The following is a 15415-nucleotide window of genomic DNA, read 5'->3' on the forward strand; positions in this document are numbered from 1 at the left end:
GGCTCGTTGGTCTAGGGGTATGATTCTCGCTTAAGGTGCGAGAGGTCCCGGGTTCAAATCCCGGATGAGCCCAAATTTTCAGATTCTTTGAAATGGTTCTATTATCTTATTGTAGTCAATTTCCTGAGTGAATTTCAACTGAATGTTGTTTTTTCAAAACTCTCAAAATAGATTGTATTTACTAATTTGCACAATTGAATTTTGTTTTTTGTCAAACTGCTAAAATTATTTGTAAGTACTTATCTGCACACATCATGTGACATGTCTTGGGTTTTATCCATCAGAAAAACTCAGCTGGGCATCATAAAACTTTGCACAGCAATTTTCAAGCAAGTATACTTAGAAAATTATTGACTATTAGGAAATATTTTATTTATGCTAATATTTCCTCCTTGTACACATTAGTGACTGCTTTAAAATAATATAATTTTCACATAAAATTGGTTAAGATATCAAATAAAACATGCTTACTTGATGATTCTATGATTTTCATTTTGGGCGCGACAGGTCCCTGGTTCAATTCCCTGATGAGCCCTCTCTTTCTTTTTACGGTGCATCTCATGGTTTATATATATCTGATTTTCTCAATTGGCTAAGTCAATAGCATCAACTGAGTTTTGTTTTTGCCATTCTCCCAATAGAATTTGTACATACTTATGAATCTTGCCTTCATCATTTTCCTATTGCCTTTCTTCTATTTATGCATGATTTACACATAGCTTTTTACAAGTCTTGGGTTTTATCGATCAGACAAGTCCAAACTCTGTCGCCATTTTTATATCTTGTCACTGCACTTTCCAAATAAGCACACATAGAAAACTATCAATAGAATCTTACGAAAACATTTTAGTTGTACTACAAATAAGAGCATACTTATTAAAATTTCAACCGTATTGTGGTATATCCGGAAAACTGCAAGTTCCCTTCTGTCTAGATAGCTTTGAATGTTTTAAAAGAATAGTCTCACTTTGAAACACAAAAAGTTCAAAAATGAAATTGCAAGGTATTGTTTTGCCTTTCTTCTGTGTCTGGAAGCATGATTTGTACATTGCATATGACAAGTCTTTAGCTTCGTCCATGAGAGAAGTCCAAACTCTGTAGGCACTCACAAATCTTGTCCCTGCACTTTTCCTATTTGCATACCTTAGAAAACTATCTACTGGACCATAAGGAAATATTTTATTTGTTCTACAAATTAATTTTTACATAAATGTATATGGTGTTTTAAAAACAAAAAGCTATTTTCTTAAAATCAATTGAAAAATCCAAAGAAAAATCTTCAGGTAGGTGGCTCGTTGGTCTAGGGGTATGATACTCGCTTAGGGTGCAAGAGGTTCCGGGTTCAAATCCCGGACGAGCCCAAATTTTCAGATTCTTTGAAATTGTTCTATTATCTTATTGTAGTCAATTTCCTGAGTGAATTTCAACTGAATGTTGTTTTTTCAAAACTCTCCAAAAAGATTGTATTTACTAATTTGCACAATTGAATTTTGTTTTTTGTCAAACTGCTAAAATTATTTGTAAGTACTTATCTGCACACATCATGTGACATGTCTTGGGTTTTATCCATCAGAAAAACTCAGCTGGGCATCATAAAACTTTGCACAGCAATTTTCAAGCAAGTATACTTAGAAAATTATTGACTATTAGGAAATATTTTATTTATGCTAATATTTCCTCCTTGTACACATTAGTGACTGCTTTAAAATAATATAATTTTCACATAAAATTGGTTAAGATATCAAATAAAACATGCTTACTTGATGATTCTATGATTTTCATTTTGGGCGCGACAGGTCCCTGGTTCAATTCCCTGATGAGCCCTCTCTTTCTTTTTACGGTGCATCTCATGGTTTATATATATCTGATTTTCTCAATTGGCTAAGTCAATAGCATCAACTGAGTTTTGTTTTTGCCATTCTCCCAATAGAATTTGTACATACTTATGAATCTTGCCTTCATCATTTTCCTATTGCCTTTCTTCTATTTATGCATGATTTACACATAGCTTTTTACAAGTCTTGGGTTTTATCGATCAGACAAGTCCAAACTCTGTCGCCATTTTTATATCTTGTCACTGCACTTTCCAAATAAGCACACATAGAAAACTATCAATAGAATCTTACGAAAACATTTTAGTTGTACTACAAATAAGAGCATACTTATTAAAATTTCAACCGTATTGTGGTATATCCGGAAAACTGCAAGTTCCCTTCTGTCTAGATAGCTTTTAATGTTTTAAAAGAATAGTCTCACTTTGAAACACAAAAAGTTCAAAAATGAAATTGCAAGGTATTGTTTTGCCTTTCTTCTGTGTCTGGAAGCATGATTTGTACATTGCATATGACAAGTCTTTAGCTTCGTCCATGAGAGAAGTCCAAACTCTGTAGGCACTCACAAATCTTGTCCCTGCACTTTTCCTATTTGCATACCTTAGAAAACTATCTACTGGACCATAAGGAAATATTTTATTTGTTCTACAAATTAATTTTTACATAAATGTATATGGTGTTTTAAAAACAAAAAGCTATTTTCTTAAAATCAATTGAAAAATCCAAAGAAAAATCTTCAGGTAGGTGGCTCGCTGGTCTCGCTTAGGGTGCGAGTGGTCCCGGGTTCAAATCCCGGATGAGCCCAAATTTTCAGATTCTTTGAAATGGTTCTATTATCTTATTGTAGTCAATTTCCTGAGTGAATATCAACTGAATGTTGTTTTTTCAAAACTCTCAAAATAGATTGTATTTACTAATTTGCACAATTGAATTTTGTTTTTTGTCAAACTGCTAAAATTATTTGTAAGTACTTATCTGCACACAGCATGTGACATGTCTTGGGTTTTATCCATCAGAAAAACTCTGCTGGGCATCATAAAACTTTGCACAGCAATTTTCAAGCAAGTATACTTAGAAAATTATTGACTATTAGGAAATATTTTATTTATGCTAATATTTCCTCCTTGTACACATTAGTGACTGCTTTAAAATAATATAATTTTCACATAAAATTGGTTAAGATATCAAATAAAACATGCTTACTTGATGATTCTATGATTTTCATTTTGGGCGCGACAGGTCCCTGGTTCAATTCCCTGACGAGCCCTCTCTTTCTTTTTACGGTGCATCTCATGGTTTATATATATCTGATTTTCTCAATTGGCTAAGTCAATAGCATCAACTGAGTTTTGTTTTTGCCATACTCCCAATAGAATTTGTACATACTTATGAATCTTGCCTTCATCATTTTCCTATTGCCTTTCTTCTATTTATGCATGATTTACACATAGCTTTTTACAAGTCTTGGGTTTTATCGATCAGACAAGTCCAAACTCTGTCGCCATTTTTATATCTTGTCACTGCACTTTCCAAATAAGCACACATAGAAAACTATCAATAGAATCTTACGAAAACATTTTAGTTGTACTACAAATAAGAGCATACTTATTAAAATTTCAACCGTATTGTGGTATATCCGGAAAACTGCAAGTTCCCTTCTGTCTAGATAGCTTTGAATGTTTTAAAAGAATAGTCTCACTTTGAAACACAAAAAGTTCAAAAATGAAATTGCAAGGTATTCTTTTGCCTTTCTTCGGTGTCTGGAAGCATGATTTGTACATTGCATATGACAAGTCTATAGCTTCGTCCATGAGAGAAGTCCAAACTCTGTAGGCACTCACAAATCTTGTCCCTGCACTTTTCCTATATGCATACCTTAGAAAACTATCTACTGGACCATAAGGAAATATTTTATTTATTCTACAAATTAATTTTTACATAAATGTATATGGTGTTTTAAAAACAAAAAGCTATTTTCTTAAAATCAATTGAAAAATCCAAAGAAAAATCTTCAGGTAGGTGGCTCGTTGGTCTAGGGGTATGATTCTCGCTTAGGGTCTCGCTTAGGGTGCGAGAGGTCCCGGGTTCAAATCCCGGACGAGCCCAAATTTTCAGATTCTTTGAAATGGTTCTATTATCTTATTGTAGTCAATTTCCTGAGTGAATTTCAACTGAATGTTGTTTTTTCAAACTCTCAAAATAGATTGTATTTACTAATTTGCACAATTGAATTTTGTTTTTTGTCAAACTGCTAAAATTATTTGTAAGTACTTATCTGCACACATCATGTGACATGTCTTGGGTTTTATCCATCAGAAAAACTCAGCTGGGCATCATAAAACTTTGCACAGCAATTTTCAAGCAAGTATACTTAGAAAATTATTGACTATTAGGAAATATTTTATTTATGCTAATATTTCCTCCTTGTACACATTAGTGACTGCTTTAAAATAATATAATTTTCACATAAAATTGGTTAAGATATCAAATAAAACATGCTTACTTGATGATTCTATGATTTTCATTTTGGGCGCGACAGGTCCCTGGTTCAATTCCCTGATGAGCCCTCTCTATCTTTTTACGGTGCATCTCATGGTTTATATATATCTGATTTTCTCAATTGGCTAAGTCAATAGCATCAACTGAGTTTTGTTTTTGCCATTCTCCCAATAGAATTTGTACATACTTATGAATCTTGCCTTCATCATTTTCCTATTGCCTTTCATCTATTTATGCATGATTTACACATAGCTTTTTACAAGTCTTGGGTTTTATCGATCAGACAAGTCCAAACTCTGTCGCCATTTTTATATCTTGTCACTGCACTTTCCAAATAAGCACACATAGAAAACTATCAATAGAATCTTACGAAAACATTTTAGTTGTACTACAAATAAGAGCATACTTATTAAAATTTCAACCGTATTGTGGTATATCCAGAAAACTGCAAGTTCCCTTCTGTCTAGATAGCTTTGAATGTTTTAAAAGAATAGTCTCACTTTGAAACACAAAAAGTTCAAAAATGAAATTGCAAGGTATTCTTTTGCCTTTCTTCTGTGTCTGGAAGCATGATTTGTACATTGCATATGACAAGTCTTTAGCTTCGTCCATGAGAGAAGTCCAAACTCTGTAGGCACTCACAAATCTTGTCCCTGCACTTTTCCTATATGCATACCTTAGAAAACTATCTACTGGACCATAAGGAAATATTTTATTTGTTCTACAAATTAATTTTTACATAAATGTATATGGTGTTTTAAAAACAAAAAGCTATTTTCTTAAAATCAATTGAAAAATCCAAAGAAAAATCTTCAGGTAGGTGGCTCGTTGGTCTAGGGGTATGATTCTCGCTTAGGGTGCGAGAGGTCCCGGGTTCAAATCCCGGACGAGCCCAAATTTTCAGATTCTTTGAAATGGTTCTATTATCTTATTGTAGTCAATTTCCTGAGTGAATTTCAACTGAATGTTGTTTTTTCAAACTCTCAAAATAGATTGTATTTACTAATTTGCACAATAGAATTTTGTTTTTTGTCAAACTGCTAAAATTATTTGTAAGTACTTATCTGCACACATCATGTGACATGTCTTGGGTTTTATCCATCAGAAAAACTCAGCTGGGCATCATAAAACTTTGCACAGCAATTTTCAAGCAAGTATACTTAGAAAATTATTGACTATTAGGAAATATTTTATTTATGCTAATATTTCCTCCTTGTACACATTAGTGACTGCTTTAAAATAATATAATTTTCACATAAAATTGGTTAAGATATCAAATAAAACATGCTTACTTGATGATTCTATGATTTTCATTTTGGGCGCGACAGGTCCCTGGTTCAATTCCCTGATGAGCCCTCTCTATCTTTTTACGGTGCATCTCATGGTTTATATATATCTGATTTTCTCAATTGGCTAAGTCAATAGCATCAACTGAGTTTTGTTTTTGCCATTCTCCCAATAGAATTTGTACATACTTATGAATCTTGCCTTCATCATTTTCCTATTGCCTTTCATCTATTTATGCATGATTTACACATAGCTTTTTACAAGTCTTGGGTTTTATCGATCAGACAAGTCCAAACTCTGTCGCCATTTTTATATCTTGTCACTGCACTTTCCAAATAAGCACACATAGAAAACTATCAATAGAATCTTACGAAAACATTTTAGTTGTACTACAAATAAGAGCATACTTATTAAAATTTCAACCGTATTGTGGTATATCCGGAAAACTGCAAGTTCCCTTCTGTCTAGATAGCTTTGAATGTTTTAAAAGAATAGTCTCACTTTGAAACACAAAAAGTTCAAAAATGAAATTGCAAGGTATTCTTTTGCCTTTCTTCTGTGTCTGGAAGCATGATTTGTACATTGCATATGACAAGTCTTTAGCTTCGTCCATGAGAGAAGTCCAAACTCTGTAGGCACTCACAAATCTTGTCCCTGCACTTTTCCTATATGCATACCTTAGAAAACTATCTACTGGACCATAAGGAAATATTTTATTTGTTCTACAAATTAATTTTTACATAAATGTATATGGTGTTTTAAAAACAAAAAGCTATTTTCTTAAAATCAATTGAAAAATCCAAAGAAAAATCTTCAGGTAGGTGGCTCGTTGGTCTAGGGGTATGATTCTCGCTTAAGGTGCGAGAGGTCCCGGGTTCAAATCCCGGACGAGCCCAAATTTTCAGATTCTTTGAAATGGTTCTATTATCTTATTGTAGTCAATTTCCTGAGTGAATTTCAACTGAATGTTGTTTTTTCAAAACTCTCAAAATAGATTGTATTTACTAATTTGCACAACTGAATTTTGTTTTTTGTCAAACTGCTAAAATTATTTGTAAGTACTTATCTGCACACATCATGTGACATGTCTTGGGTTTTATCCATCAGAAAAACTCAGCTGGGCATCATAAAACTTTGCACAGCAATTTTCAAGCAAGTATACTTAGAAAATTATTGACTATTAGGAAATATTTTATTTATGCTAATATTTCCTCCTTGTACACATTAGTGACTGCTTTAAAATAATATAATTTTCACATAAAATTGGTTAAGATATCAAATAAAACATGCTTACTTGATGATTCTATGATTTTCATTTTGGGCGCGACAGGTCCCTGGTTCAATTCCCTGATGAGCCCTCTCTTTCTTTTTACGGTGCATCTCATGGTTTATATATATCTGATTTTCTCAATTGGCTAAGTCAATAGCATCAACTGAGTTTTGTTTTTGCCATTCTCCCAATAGAATTTGTACATACTTATGAATCTTGCCTTCATCATTTTCCTATTGCCTTTCTTCTATTTATGCATGATTTACACATAGCTTTTTACAAGTCTTGGGTTTTATCGATCAGACAAGTCCAAACTCTGTCACCATTTTTATATCTTGTCACTGCACTTTCCAAATAAGCACACATAGAAAACTATCATTAGAATCTTACGAAAACATTTTAGTTGTACTACAAATAAGAGCATACTTATTAAAATTTCAACCGTATTGTGGTATATCCGGAAAACTGCAAGTTCCCTTCTGTCTAGATAGCTTTGAATGTTTTAAAAGAATAGTCTCACTTTGAAACACAAAAAGTTCAAAAATGAAATTGCAAGGTATTCTTTTGCCTTTCTTCTGTGTCTGGAAGCATGATTTGTACATTGCATATGACAAGTCTATAGCTTCGTCCATGAGAGAAGTCCAAACTCTGTAGGCACTCACAAATCTTGTCCCTGCACTTTTCCTATATGCATACCTTAGAAAACTATCTACTGGACCATAAGGAAATATTTTATTTATTCTACAAATTAATTTTTACATAAATGTATATGGTGTTTTAAAAACAAAAAGCTATTTTCTTAAAATCAATTGAAAAATCCAAAGAAAAATCTTCAGGTAGGTGGCTCGCTTGTCTCGCTTAGGGTGCGAGTGGTCCCGGGTTCAAATCCCGGATGAGCCCAAATTTTCAGATTCTTTGAAATGGTTCTATTATCTTATTGTAGTCAATTTCCTGAGTGAATTTCAACTGAATGTTGTTTTTTCAAAACTCTCAAAATAGATTGTATTTACTAATTTGCACAATTGAATTTTGTTTTTTGTCAAACTGCTAAAATTATTTGTAAGTACTTATCTGCACACATCATGTGACATGTCTTGGGTTTTATCCATCAGAAAAACTCTGCTGGGCATCATAAAACTTTGCACAGCAATTTTCAAGCAAGTATACTTAGAAAATTATTGACTATTAGGAAATATTTTATTTATGCTAATATTTCCTCCTTGTACACATTAGTGACTGCTTTAAAATAATATAATTTTCACATAAAATTGGTTAAGATATCAAATAAAACATGCTTACTTGATGATTCTATGATTTTCATTTTGGGCGCGACAGGTCCCTGGTTCAATTCCCTGACGAGCCCTCTCTTTCTTTTTACGGTGCATCTCATGGTTTATATATATCTGATTTTCTCAATTGGCTAAGTCAATAGCATCAACTGAGTTTTGTTTTTGCCATACTCCCAATAGAATTTGTACATACTTATGAATCTTGCCTTCATCATTTTCCTATTGCCTTTCTTCTATTTATGCATGATTTACACATAGCTTTTTACAAGTCTTGGGTTTTATCGATCAGACAAGTCCAAACTCTGTCGCCATTTTTATATCTTGTCACTGCACTTTCCAAATAAGCACACATAGAAAACTATCAATAGAATCTTACGAAAACATTTTAGTTGTACTACAAATAAGAGCATACTTATTAAAATTTCAACCGTATTGTGGTATATCCGGAAAACTGCAAGTTCCCTTCTGTCTAGATAGCTTTGAATGTTTTAAAAGAATAGTCTCACTTTGAAACACAAAAAGTTCAAAAATGAAATTGCAAGGTATTCTTTTGCCTTTCTTCGGTGTCTGGAAGCATGATTTGTACATTGCATATGACAAGTCTATAGCTTCGTCCATGAGAGAAGTCCAAACTCTGTAGGCACTCACAAATCTTGTCCCTGCACTTTTCCTATATGCATACCTTAGAAAACTATCTACTGGACCATAAGGAAATATTTTATTTATTCTACAAATTAATTTTTACATAAATGTATATGGTGTTTTAAAAACAAAAAGCTATTAATTGAAAAATCCAAAGAAAAATCTTCAGGTAGGTGGCTCGCTGGTCTCGCTTAGGGTGCGAGAGGTCCCGGGTTCAAATCCCGGATGAGCCCAAATTTTCAGATTCTTTGAAATGGTTCTATTATCTTATTGTAGTCAATTTCCTGAGTGAATTTCAACTGAATGTTGTTTTTTCAAAACTCTCAAAATAGATTGTATTTACTAATTTGCACAATTGAATTTTGTTTTTTGTCAAACTGCTAAAATTATTTGTAAGTACTTATCTGCACACAGCATGTGACATGTCTTGGGTTTTATCCATCAGAAAAACTCTGCTGGGCATCATAAAACTTTGCACAGCAATTTTCAAGCAAGTATACTTAGAAAATTATTGACTATTAGGAAATATTTTATTTATGCTAATATTTCCTCCTTGTACACATTAGTGACTGCTTTAAAATAATATAATTTTCACATAAAATTGGTTAAGATATCAAATAAAACATGCTTACTTGATGATTCTATGATTTTCGTTTTGGGCGCGACAGGTCCCTGGTTCAATTCCCTGATGAGCCCTCTCTTTCTTTTTACGGTGCATCTCATGGTTTATATATATCTGATTTTCTCAATTGGCTAAGTCAATAGCATCAACTGAGTTTTGTTTTTGCCATACTCCCAATAGAATTTGTACATACTTATGAATCTTGCATTCATAATTTTATTATTGCCTTTCTTCTATTTATGCATGATTTACACATAGCTTTTTACAAGTCTTGGGTTTTATCGATCAGACAAGTCCAAACTCTGCAGCCATTTTTATATCTTGTCACTGCACTTTCCAAATAAGCACACATAGAAAACTATCAATAGAATCTTACGGAAACATTTTAGTTGTTCTACAAATAAGAGCATACTTATTAAAATTTCAACCGTATTGTGGTATATCAGGAAAACTGCAAGTTCCCTTCTGTCTAGATAGCTTTGAATGTTTTAAAAGAATAGTCTCACTTTGAAACACAAAAAGTTCAAAAATGAAATTGCAAGGTATTCTTTTGCCTTTCTTCTGTGTCTGGAAGCATGATTTGTACATTGCATATGACAAGTCTTTAGCTTCGTCCATGAGAGAAGTCCAAACTCTGTAGGCACTCACAAATCTTGTCCCTGCACTTTTCCTATATGCATACCTTAGAAAACTATCTACTGGACCATAAGGAAATATTTTATTTGTTCTACAAATTAATTTTTACATAAATGTATATGGTGTTTTAAAAACAAAAAGCTATTTTCTTAAAATCAATTGAAAAATCCAAAGAAAAATCTTCAGGTAGGTGGCTCGTTGGTCTAGGGGTATGATTCTCGCTTAGGGTGCGAGAGGTCCCGGGTTCAAATCCCGGACGAGCCCAAATTTTCAGATTCTTTGAAATGGTTCTATTATCTTATTGTAGTCAATTTCCTGAGTGAATTTCAACTGAATGTTGTTTTTTCAAACTCTCAAAATAGATTGTATTTACTAATTTGCACAATTGAATTTTGTTTTTTGTCAAACTGCTAAAATTATTTGTAAGTACTTATCTGCACACATCATGTGACATGTCTTGGGTTTTATCCATCAGAAAAACTCAGCTGGGCATCATAAAACTTTGCACAGCAATTTTCAAGCAAGTATACTTAGAAAATTATTGACTATTAGGAAATATTTTATTTATGCTAATATTTCCTCCTTGTACACATTAGTGACTGCTTTAAAATAATATAATTTTCACATAAAATTGGTTAAGATATCAAATAAAACATGCTTACTTGATGATTCTATGATTTTCATTTTGGGCGCGACAGGTCCCTGGTTCAATTCCCTGATGAGCCCTCTCTATCTTTTTACGGTGCATCTCATGGTTTATATATATCTGATTTTCTCAATTGGCTAAGTCAATAGCATCAACTGAGTTTTGTTTTTGCCATTCTCCCAATAGAATTTGTACATACTTATGAATCTTGCCTTCATCATTTTCCTATTGCCTTTCATCTATTTATGCATGATTTACACATAGCTTTTTACAAGTCTTGGGTTTTATCGATCAGACAAGTCCAAACTCTGTCGCCATTTTTATATCTTGTCACTGCACTTTCCAAATAAGCACACATAGAAAACTATCAATAGAATCTTACGAAAACATTTTAGTTGTACTACAAATAAGAGCATACTTATTAAAATTTCAACCGTATTGTGGTATATCCGGAAAACTGCAAGTTCCCTTCTGTCTAGATAGCTTTGAATGTTTTAAAAGAATAGTCTCACTTTGAAACACAAAAAGTTCAAAAATGAAATTGCAAGGTATTCTTTTGCCTTTCTTCTGTGTCTGGAAGCATGATTTGTACATTGCATATGACAAGTCTTTAGCTTCGTCCATGAGAGAAGTCCAAACTCTGTAGGCACTCACAAATCTTGTCCCTGCACTTTTCCTATATGCATACCTTAGAAAACTATCTACTGGACCATAAGGAAATATTTTATTTGTTCTACAAATTAATTTTTACATAAATGTATATGGTGTTTTAAAAACAAAAAGCTATTTTCTTAAAATCAATTGAAAAATCCAAAGAAAAATCTTCAGGTAGGTGGCTCGTTGGTCTAGGGGTATGATTCTCGCTTAGGGTGCGAGAGGTCCCGGGTTCAAATCCCGGACGAGCCCAAATTTTCAGATTCTTTGAAATGGTTCTATTATCTTATTGTAGTCAATTTCCTGAGTGAATTTCAACTGAATGTTGTTTTTTCAAACTCTCAAAATAGATTGTATTTACTAATTTGCACAATTGAATTTTGTTTTTTGTCAAACTGCTAAAATTATTTGTAAGTACTTATCTGCACACATCATGTGACATGTCTTGGGTTTTATCCATCAGAAAAACTCAGCTGGGCATCATAAAACTTTGCACAGCAATTTTCAAGCAAGTATACTTAGAAAATTATTGACTATTAGGAAATATTTTATTTATGCTAATATTTCCTCCTTGTACACATTAGTGACTGCTTTAAAATAATATAATTTTCACATAAAATTGGTTAAGATATCAAATAAAACATGCTTACTTGATGATTCTATGATTTTCATTTTGGGCGCGACAGGTCCCTGGTTCAATTCCCTGATGAGCCCTCTCTATCTTTTTACGGTGCATCTCATGGTTTATATATATCTGATTTTCTCAATTGGCTAAGTCAATAGCATCAACTGAGTTTTGTTTTTGCCATTCTCCCAATAGAATTTGTACATACTTATGAATCTTGCCTTCATCATTTTCCTATTGCCTTTCATCTATTTATGCATGATTTACACATAGCTTTTTACAAGTCTTGGGTTTTATCGATCAGACAAGTCCAAACTCTGTCGCCATTTTTATATCTTGTCACTGCACTTTCCAAATAAGCACACATAGAAAACTATCAATAGAATCTTACGAAAACATTTTAGTTGTACTACAAATAAGAGCATACTTATTAAAATTTCAACCGTATTGTGGTATATCCGGAAAACTGCAAGTTCCCTTCTGTCTAGATAGCTTTGAATGTTTTAAAAGAATAGTCTCACTTTGAAACACAAAAAGTTCAAAAATGAAATTGCAAGGTATTCTTTTGCCTTTCTTCTGTGTCTGGAAGCATGATTTGTACATTGCATATGACAAGTCTTTAGCTTCGTCCATGAGAGAAGTCCAAACTCTGTAGGCACTCACAAATCTTGTCCCTGCACTTTTCCTATTTGCATACCTTAGAAAACTATCTACTGGACCATAAGGAAATATTTTATTTGTTCTACAAATTAATTTTTACATAAATGTATATGGTGTTTTAAAAACAAAAAGCTATTTTCTTAAAATCAATTGAAAAATCCAAAGAAAATTCTTCAGGTAGGTGGCTCGTTGGTCTAGGGGTATGATTCTCGCTTAGGGTGCGAGAGGTCCCGGGTTCAAATCCCGGACGAGCCCAAATTTTCAGATTCTTTGAAATTGTTCTATTATCTTATTGTAGTCAATTTCCTGAGTGAATTTCAACTGAATGTTGTTTTTTCAAAACTCTCCAAAAAGATTGTATTTACTAATTTGCACAATTGAATTTTGTTTTTTGTCAAACTGCTAAAATTATTTGTAAGTACTTATCTGCACACATCATGTGACATGTCTTGGGTTTTATCCATCAGAAAAACTCAGCTGGGCATCATAAAACTTTGCACAGCAATTTTCAAGCAAGTATACTTAGAAAATTATTGACTATTAGGAAATATTTTATTTATGCTAATATTTCCTCCTTGTACACATTAGTGACTGCTTTAAAATAATATAATTTTCACATAAAATTGGTTAAGATATCAAATAAAACATGCTTACTTGATGATTCTATGATTTTCATTTTGGGCGCGACAGGTCCCTGGTTCAATTCCCTGATGAGCCCTCTCTTTCTTTTTACGGTGCATCTCATGGTTTATATATATCTGATTTTCTCAATTGGCTAAGTCAATAGCATCAACTGAGTTTTGTTTTTGCCATTCTCCCAATAGAATTTGTACATACTTATGAATCTTGCCTTCATCATTTTCCTATTGCCTTTCTTCTATTTATGCATGATTTACACATAGCTTTTTACAAGTCTTGGGTTTTATCGATCAGACAAGTCCAAACTCTGTCGCCATTTTTATATCTTGTCACTGCACTTTCCAAATAAGCACACATAGAAAACTATCAATAGAATCTTACGAAAACATTTTAGTTGTACTACAAATAAGAGCATACTTATTAAAATTTCAACCGTATTGTGGTATATCCGGAAAACTGCAAGTTCCCTTCTGTCTAGATAGCTTTCAATGTTTTAAAAGAATAGACTCACTTTGAAACACAAAAAGTTCAAAAATGAAATTGCAAGGTATTGTTTTGCCTTTCTTCTGTGTCTGGAAGCATGATTTGTACATTGCATATGACAAGTCTTTAGCTTCGTCCATGAGAGAAGTCCAAACTCTGTAGGCACTCACAAATCTTGTCCCTGCACTTTTCCTATTTGCATACCTTAGAAAACTATCTACTGGACCATAAGGAAATATTTTATTTGTTCTACAAATTAATTTTTACATAAATGTATATGGTGTTTTAAAAACAAAAAGCTATTTTCTTAAAATCAATTGAAAAATCCAAAGAAAAATCTTCAGGTAGGTGGCTCGTTGGTCTAGGGGTATGATTCTCGCTTAGGGTGCGAGAGGTCCCGGGTTCAAATCCCGGACGAGCCCAAATTTTCAGATTCTTTGAAATTGTTCTATTATCTTATTGTAGTCAATTTCCTGAGTGAATTTCAACTGAATGTTGTTTTTTCAAAACTCTCCAAAAAGATTGTATTTACTAATTTGCACAATTGAATTTTGTTTTTTGTCAAACTGCTAAAATTATTTGTAAGTACTTATCTGCACACATCATGTGACATGTCTTGGGTTTTATCCATCAGAAAAACTCAGCTGGGCATCATAAAACTTTGCACAGCAATTTTCAAGCAAGTATACTTAGAAAATTATTGACTATTAGGAAATATTTTATTTATGCTAATATTTCCTCCTTGTACACATTAGTGACTGCTTTAAAATAATATAATTTTCACATAAAATTGGTTAAGATATCAAATAAAACATGCTTACTTGATGATTCTATGATTTTCATTTTGGGCGCGACAGGTCCCTGGTTCAATTCCCTGATGAGCCCTCTCTTTCTTTTTACGGTGCATCTCATGGTTTATATATATCTGATTTTCTCAATTGGCTAAGTCAATAGCATCAACTGAGTTTTGTTTTTGCCATTCTCCCAATAGAATTTGTACATACTTATGAATCTTGCCTTCATCATTTTCCTATTGCCTTTCTTCTATTTATGCATGATTTACACATAGCTTTTTACAAGTCTTGGGTTTTATCGATCAGACAAGTCCAAACTCTGTCGCCATTTTTATATCTTGTCACTGCACTTTCCAAATAAGCACACATAGAAAACTATCAATAGAATCTTACGAAAACATTTTAGTTGTACTACAAATAAGAGCATACTTATTAAAATTTCAACCGTATTGTGGTATATCCGGAAAACTGCAAGTTCCCTTCTGTCTAGATAGCTTTGAATGTTTTAAAAGAATAGTCTCACTTTGAAACACAAAAAGTTCAAAAATGAAATTGCAAGGTATTCTTTTGCCTTTCTTCTGTGTCTGGAAGCATGATTTGTACATTGCATATGACAAGTCTTTAGCTTCGTCCATGAGAGAAGTCCAAACTCTGTAGGCACTCACAAATCTTGTCCCTGCACTTTTCCTATATGCATACCTTAGAAAACTATCTACTGGACCATAAGGAAATATTTTATTTGTTCTACAAATTAATTTTTACATAAATGTATATGGTGTTTTAAAAACAAAAAGCTATTTTCTTAAAATCAATTGAAAAATCCAAAGAAAAATCTTC

At 32.8% G+C, this 15415-nt stretch overlaps 9 non-coding genes across 9 annotated transcripts; all 9 read left to right on the forward strand.

The window, feature by feature from the left end:
* Positions 1–72, forward strand: TRNAL-AAG (transfer RNA leucine (anticodon AAG)). Its single transcript has one exon. It is a non-coding gene; the product is annotated as a tRNA-Leu (tRNA).
* A 1217-nt stretch (positions 73–1289) lies between these two features.
* On the forward strand, positions 1290–1361 carry TRNAP-AGG (transfer RNA proline (anticodon AGG)). Its single transcript has one exon. It is a non-coding gene; the product is annotated as a tRNA-Pro (tRNA).
* Positions 1362–3853: 2492 nt separating this feature from the next.
* On the forward strand, positions 3854–3937 carry TRNAP-AGG (transfer RNA proline (anticodon AGG)). Its single transcript is given in 2 exon segments — positions 3854–3889; positions 3902–3937. It is a non-coding gene; the product is annotated as a tRNA-Pro (tRNA).
* Positions 3938–5153: 1216 nt separating this feature from the next.
* Positions 5154–5225, forward strand: TRNAP-AGG (transfer RNA proline (anticodon AGG)). Its single transcript has one exon. It is a non-coding gene; the product is annotated as a tRNA-Pro (tRNA).
* A 1216-nt stretch (positions 5226–6441) lies between these two features.
* Positions 6442–6513, forward strand: TRNAL-AAG (transfer RNA leucine (anticodon AAG)). The gene has a single exon. It is a non-coding gene; the product is annotated as a tRNA-Leu (tRNA).
* A 3756-nt stretch (positions 6514–10269) lies between these two features.
* TRNAP-AGG (transfer RNA proline (anticodon AGG)) lies at positions 10270–10341 on the forward strand. The gene has a single exon. It is a non-coding gene; the product is annotated as a tRNA-Pro (tRNA).
* Positions 10342–11557: 1216 nt separating this feature from the next.
* Positions 11558–11629, forward strand: TRNAP-AGG (transfer RNA proline (anticodon AGG)). The gene has a single exon. It is a non-coding gene; the product is annotated as a tRNA-Pro (tRNA).
* A 1216-nt stretch (positions 11630–12845) lies between these two features.
* On the forward strand, positions 12846–12917 carry TRNAP-AGG (transfer RNA proline (anticodon AGG)). Its single transcript has one exon. It is a non-coding gene; the product is annotated as a tRNA-Pro (tRNA).
* Positions 12918–14134: 1217 nt separating this feature from the next.
* TRNAP-AGG (transfer RNA proline (anticodon AGG)) lies at positions 14135–14206 on the forward strand. The gene has a single exon. It is a non-coding gene; the product is annotated as a tRNA-Pro (tRNA).
* The last annotated feature ends 1209 nt before the right edge of the window (positions 14207–15415 follow it).

The sequence above is a fragment of the Taudactylus pleione genome, unplaced genomic scaffold (assembly GCF_031769625.1).
Source record: "Taudactylus pleione unplaced genomic scaffold, aTauple2 ptg000317l, whole genome shotgun sequence".
NCBI lineage: Eukaryota > Metazoa > Chordata > Amphibia > Anura > Myobatrachidae > Taudactylus > Taudactylus pleione.